The sequence below is a fragment of the Vidua macroura genome, chromosome 2 (genome assembly GCF_024509145.1).
Source record: "Vidua macroura isolate BioBank_ID:100142 chromosome 2, ASM2450914v1, whole genome shotgun sequence".
Taxonomy (NCBI): domain Eukaryota; kingdom Metazoa; phylum Chordata; class Aves; order Passeriformes; family Viduidae; genus Vidua; species Vidua macroura.
The window spans coordinates 33,424,293-33,431,099 of NC_071572.1; positions in this window are offsets into that span (position 1 = coordinate 33,424,293).

A 6,807-nucleotide genomic window follows, 5' to 3' on the forward strand; every position below is an offset into this window, starting at 1 on the left:
GCAGTATGGGAAATGAGTGTGGGTGTGAGGCGTAACAACAGAGCAGGTTTGCTGAATTTTTGCCACTGTTTCCTTTATTCTGATGCTTCCTACTGTGCTTTCTATCTAATGTTGTTTCAATGTCATGGGCTGAATGATTAAGACTGATTGCTGGCTAAAAGCTGCCTTAAGGTAAAGTTTACGCTCATTATTTTCCAGATTGTGCCACTGAGGCAATATTCAACCTCAGTTGAATTCTGGACTGGGCTGAGATGGGTGCACCGTGCCCTCAGAAGCTGTTAGAAGGTAAAAGGGATGTGGTGAGTTGCCTGGCCACCTCTGTCACTGCCACCAGCTGCCCAGTCCAAGGCTGAGTCTCGGTAGCCAGTGGCTTCAGGGATGAAGACCAGGCATTGCCTCCTGGCTCATCTTCTGAACTGGCAAAGGGAAAAGTAACATGTGAGAGCGGTGGGAGCCAGCTCCTGTCTCTCACCCGGTTTCAGGTATGGTTCTCTCCCCCCAGTCCCTGACACCCACTGGAAGGGCTGGGAACCGTGACCTTCCCTTCCAGCCTCTTCACAGAATCACAGAATGAATTAGGTTGGAAAGACCCCTGGGAGCATCAAGTCCAACCCATTACCAAACTCTGCTATGTCAACTAGACCATGACACTGAGTGCCACATCCAGTCTTTTCTTAAACATCTCCAGGGACAGTGACTGCACTACCTCCCTGGACAGCCCATCCCAGTATCTAATCGCCCTTTCTGTGGAAAAATTCTTCCTCATGTCCGACCTAAACCTCCCGTCATAGTTTTAGACTAAGACCTCTTGTCCTGTCGCTGGTTGCCTGGGAGAAGAGGTCGACCCCCACCTGGCTACGGTCTCCTTTCGTGGTTGTAGAAAGTGATAAGGTCACCCCTGAGCCTCCTCTTCTCCAGGCTGAACAACCCCCGCTCCCTTAGCCGTTCCTCTCAGGACATGCGCTCCACACCTTCACCAGACACACTGCCCTTCTTCCTTCCCTGCCGTCCGCTTCCCGCTCGCTCTCCGGGCGGGGGGCGGCTTTGCCGGCGCAGCTGGCAGGAAGGCCCGGCGCGGGCAGGGAGGGAAGGGGAAGAGGCGGGGCCTGGAGCCCAGCAGTGTCAATAATACAATAGGGCTCTTGTGCGGCTGCCGCCGCTGGAGGAGGAGCGGGCCGGGCTGCGGGCGCGTCGAGCAGCCGGCACGCAGGGCGGGAGCCGCCGCCGGCCACGGGCCCGGGCGGGCGAGCGAGCGGGGGCGATGCGCGCCGGCGCGGGACGGCACCAGCAGCACCCGCAGCAGGAGCCGCCGCCGCCGCCGCGGCGGGAGCGCCAGCCCTGACGGCCGCGGCCGCCCACGGCAGGGAGCAGGGCAGGAGGAGGAGGCGGCGGCGCGCCGGGCCGGGCCGGCGGCGGGAGGTGAGCGCGGCCCGGGCTGCCCGCATGGAGGCGGGGCGGGGGGCGGGCGCCGGGGCCGCCGCGCCGGGCCTGTGCGGGGGAGGCGCCGGGCCTGCGGCGGCGGCGTTTGGCGCCAAGGCCGGGCAGGAGGGAGGAGGAGGAGGAGGAAGCGGCGGCGGGCGCTGCGGGTACGTGGGGCACCGGCGGAGAGCGCGCGGAGCCGCGCCGGGGGCGGCGGGCGGCGCGGCGGGCAGCCCGTCCGGTGTGGGCGCTGCGGCCCCGGCCGCGTCCGGAGGGAAAAGTTGCGGCGGCTCCGGAGCCGGGCGGGCGCTGCACCCGCGGGGGGCGGCAAGGGCCGGGCGACCTCCGGCCAAGCGCCCTTTTGTTCGCCGCAGCCCGGAGAGGCGGCGACCCGGCGGTGCCCGAGCCGGCGGGGCCCTGCGGAGCGCGGCTGGGCGTGGCTGGCGGGCGGGCAGACAGACAGACAGACAGACAGCCGGGCGCTTGTCCGCCGCCGAGCACCGCTCCGCCGGTATGTCGAGGAACTTGCTAGAACTGAGTTTGACAATGAAGCGCTAGCGCAGCCCTCCCGCCTGCCCGGCCGCGCCGCCAAGGTAAGTTTTCTCCTGAGCGGCGGGGGCGGATGGCCCCCCAGTGCCCTCTGTGTCTGCAGGCAGAGGAACAGGAAGGTCCTGACTTCACTTCTCCGGATCAAACCTTACTACCTTGCATGGTGTTTGCTTTAATGCTGTTCATCTTCCTGCAAAGGCATGGCTTCGTTCTACGGATGTACCGTGACCAGTATGGTTAGCGGCTGGGGGATGTAGTAAAAGTATTTGTACTTGCAAATAATTATGGGATGATTAATGGGAGAATTTGGTACAGGGCACCCTAAAATACATCTTACCAGGCAAATAAGCGCCACGTTTTTCTGTCTTTTAACTATAGTTGTTTTATAAATAGCACTTATAGTTACTTTAGGAGTTCAGCTATTGTTTGCAAATTGTTATAATGAGGAGCTATGTATTTTTATTAAAATATCACTAAATTTGTGCTGTACTTCAAAGCCCAATGTATTTCTCATGTTCAGGAGAGAAGGGATGCTGAAGACAACATCCAAGTATGATTAGAAAACCTTCAGTTACTACACACTAGATACTTGAAGGCTTTTGTGCTTCTCTGTTAATGGAAAAGAGCCTTTGTGCTAAAACTGAAAGGTTAAGAGAAATGTATTTTGTCCTGGTGCTTGCAAGATGCTTAATCAGCAGCTGACTTTTTACATCAGGTTGGTGCTTGTTATGGGCTGTTCTGTAGAGCATCTTGAGCACACCTGCTCATCTCTATACAGTGAGACCGCATCTTCGTGATGGTTAGAGAGCTGGCTTGAAAGTGTGAGAGCCTTAGGCTGGAAAGGTCGACCTGGATGAAGGCACGTTTGCATAACTTTCCAGCTTGCCAGAGAGTTCCTTAAGGAGACATCAAAAAAGTCTTTACCTGTACTTACCAATGGGAGAAAATGCAATTTGAAGTCTCTTTGGTTAAGAATGGACCTTTTCAGACTAAAAGCAAATTAGTACTTTTAGGATGTAAAGTTTGTGTTGTTTTGTTTTTCTTTTTAAACTGAACTTCTGACCTCTTTTCAGACTAGATATGCCCTGTTTTTATTGCAGAGAGGAGGAGAACTCGCTTTATTTGCAAAACTTGGACTTTAGATGTAGTAAAAGTAATCAAAATAGCAGAACTGTTTCTGTTACCTGTCCCTCCTTTGATGTTTCCTCTTTCTAAGTTCCTTTTACAACAAAGCCTCCCTCCCCCAGTGGGAAAAATTCCTCTGAGTTGGGTCTGACCATAGGTCTTTTTTATTATATTTGTATTACGTACATGTAGCAAATACCCACAAAGGTTTGCTAGAGAACTGATGTAGGAACATATGCAGTGGCATTTATTGGCAAGGATGCATGTTCATTTGGGATCTCATTAAAACCATGAAAATCCGCTGTGAATGTAAGAGGCTGGGATAGATAGATCTCAGTGTAGTGTTAGAATAAACCCAGCTGTTTTCTTCTCTGCGGTTCTGTGCACTTCCTCTCAGCGGCAGAAAATCAGGAAGTTTGTGTTTGGGATTTATTGGGATACTTGGGATTGTCGTGGGCTTTTTGTTTTGATTTTTAAAATATACATACTTTTGATAAACCTGGATGATTTGCTTATGGAGAAGAATTTATATGATGCTTTCTTATCTACAATTTAGTATTATTTTTACATGTACAGTTTTATATGTATATACACATGGGCAGAGACTTATGTGCGTGGTCACTGTAGTAGCTATCACATGCTGAATGCTGTAGAGCATTTTCCTCAAGAGCTTGTTGCAGCTGGGCTGGGGGATATCTTGATTGGTGATCTCAGCTCCTGCCTAGTGTGTTGGCAAGTGTTCAAGGCCATGGTGAAAATGGCTGGATTTGGTAGATTTGATGGAGAGAAGTGAAGCTAAATCCTGTACAAGCTGACTTGAGTTTGAAACATTCCTGCAGTGTTCCTTGTGGTCTATTTAGGTAGCTTATTTCAATCTTTGTAATTAATTTCTGACTATCATGCTCCAGTGGGTGAGAAGCGGGGCATGGTGCCTGCATATTTTTGGTTAGCTTGGCAAGACATGGGATGCATCTGGAGAAGGAATGTGCACCCATTTCTGTAGTGCATCTTTTATCATGCATGGATGGAAATGTCATGTAAACATGTGTTTCTGTGGTTTGTCTTCCTCCTTTAGTCCCTAGAAGTCTCCTTCAGAAGTTGGTATGTGCTTTGGGAGGCTATTACTTGAATGGGTTTGATGGTGTAGTGTTATGACCACTCTTCAGAAAATATCAGGCAATTTGATAGCAAAGAATGTTGTATTCAACTGAAATGTAAAAGTTAATATTATGTTAAGTATAGGTATCATTCTCTCAATGCATTTTATAACCAAAAAGTTACTGTTTTGTCTAGATCAGTGGTAGTGTTGTATTTTAGTTGGTGACTTCTTTTGTTATGGACAGAAATGGACTGAGCCAAAACTTGCTATTTGCACATGTTGCTTAATCTCTCCACTCCCACAATTTTTGTGGGAGCTATAGCTAAGGAGGCTCAGGGGCTTTTGAATTCTACAGAGAGGGAAACCTCTGAAATTGTGTGGTGTTTCTCTTTTCTGAAGATTTGAAGTGCCTGTAATGCTCGAGGCTTCATGTAATTGGAGACATAAATACAATTTTTACATACTTTACTTAAAATGGAAACTAACAAGTTAATAATAGCTCTTATCGGGAGTATTTATGTAATGGAAGCCAACAGATGCTATTTGCATCTTGAAGAGCTGATGTACAAAATGTTATGTCAAGGCCCTGGCAGGTTTTATGCTGGTGGAGGCTGGGTCAGGTGGGAGTGGGAGATGGTGGAGATCTGGAGGGCTTGATGGCACCTCTGAAAAGTGAGATAACTGTATGAAATTTTGCCTTTTAGCACATAGCTTATTTTAGTCTAATGCTGCTAATAAAAAGAACAACGTTTTGATTTAAGAATTGATTTCTTTTATGTTTATTCATGTTAAATGATCAATTAAACCTGTCACTTTAAAAGTACTTTTCTTTCTGCTATTTTCCAGTTACAACTGCACGTCTAATGTTCAGAACCCCTAAAAATTGTGTCTATAGGTATTATGTTTTTTGATACTTCAACTTACTTTGACTACAAGAAGGTATCTGGTAAATAAGTTTCAGAAACGTAATGTGACAAACTGGGTGTTGCTTTCTGTGGAAAGATGCAGATATATTTACCAAGCACCTCCCTGTTTCCCTGGGCCGTTCACTCTTTCTTACTCATTTGCTTCCAAGGTACCCTTTTCTAGATGACATCTGAACTTTTCCAACTTCTAATATCTTATTTCAGTGTGTAGGAGACCAAGAATTTAGGGATTAGAGCAGTCTGGGAAGTGTGATCTTGGACCTAAGGAAAGCTCCTGTGTTTGTTGAGCTGTACTGCAGGCTTTACTCTGATTTAAAGGAATGGAAGAGACCCCGAGCTGTGCGTGTGACTGCGGAGGCTCCACTGGTACTTGCTTAGTTGCCCTCTTCAGAGAAGCAGGAGAAGGTGGGAGGATAAGCTCGTGACTGCTGATACTATTTGTTATAACTTTCTCCTGGATTAAATACTGGGATGCTTGCCTTAGCTTGTTAAACTTTGTTTGAAAATTTTGGAGTGCTTTTCTTCTTCAAAGTACACCTGTTACAGCATTAGATTAAAGAGCTGTGCTTCTTGATTATTGAATTGAATGGTGAACATAACATATCATGTAGTTAATGTCTCTTTGTGTTTTAATTAGAGCTCTAGGAGATGTTAAAAAACAGGTTTATACACATGCCTGACTGGTTGCTAAACTGAATATGCTTGTCACACAGTCTTGAGGGAATAATGTATTATTTTGCTAATCTACTGTTCTAGGCTTCCCCCAGCCCCCTTTCTTTCCTTTTTCCTTTTTTACCACCTTGCTCTAAAAAGTTATTCTTGAATATTTTCTGAGGGTCTGTCTTATCTGCTTAAAGCTCCTGACAGTTGATAGCCTTTGCTGGTGAAAGGCTTAGGCTCTTGCTCATCTCTTAGAGAGCAGTTTCATGCCTGCACAAGTGGTTTGGTGCACAGCAAGTCCAACAGCTGCTAGGCGTTAGCATAGTGCATTGGGTGAGCAGAGGCTAGGATGCCTGAGCTCCTCCAAAGGGAGGGGTGATACCCCAAACACCAGGTGCTACAAAATGAAACAACTGACCAGGAACATTTATTGGAGGTAGTTAATTTTGTGTGACTGTGTTATGAAGAGTTTTCCAAGCTTTGTTTTTTATTTTCAGGTAGTTCTTGTTTTGGAATATGCTGTTGGGTTGATGACAGAATAGTGAGAGGAGAACTGCATAGGAGAATTTCTGCCTGGGTGCTGTATTTTAATTGTGCTATACAGTTTATCATGTAATATTGAATGACTGAAATTCATTAAATCTGTTGATAAATGATGGTTTTAATACAAGTGCTAGACAAGAGTTACAGTAACATGGCTGTTCACAAGCACTTGAAAACCATAACTAAACTATGAGCTTTCATTCATACTTAAAAATGTAAGTCTTGGTTTTAGACCAGACAGTTTGTAAATAATGATTCCTCTATAGACTGTGGTAGCATTGAGAAAATTACTACTTTTAATGTGCAAATATTTAAATCTTGCCGTCCGTATCAAGTATAGCAGAATAAAATGGTAGTATTTTCTATCTACTGACATGTCAGAAAATCTGACATCTTGAACTGCTGGATACACAAGTGTATAGGAGAAATGTCTACCCTGTCATGGGAGGAAACAAATGTCCCTAGTGGGACTCCTTGTGTTTAATT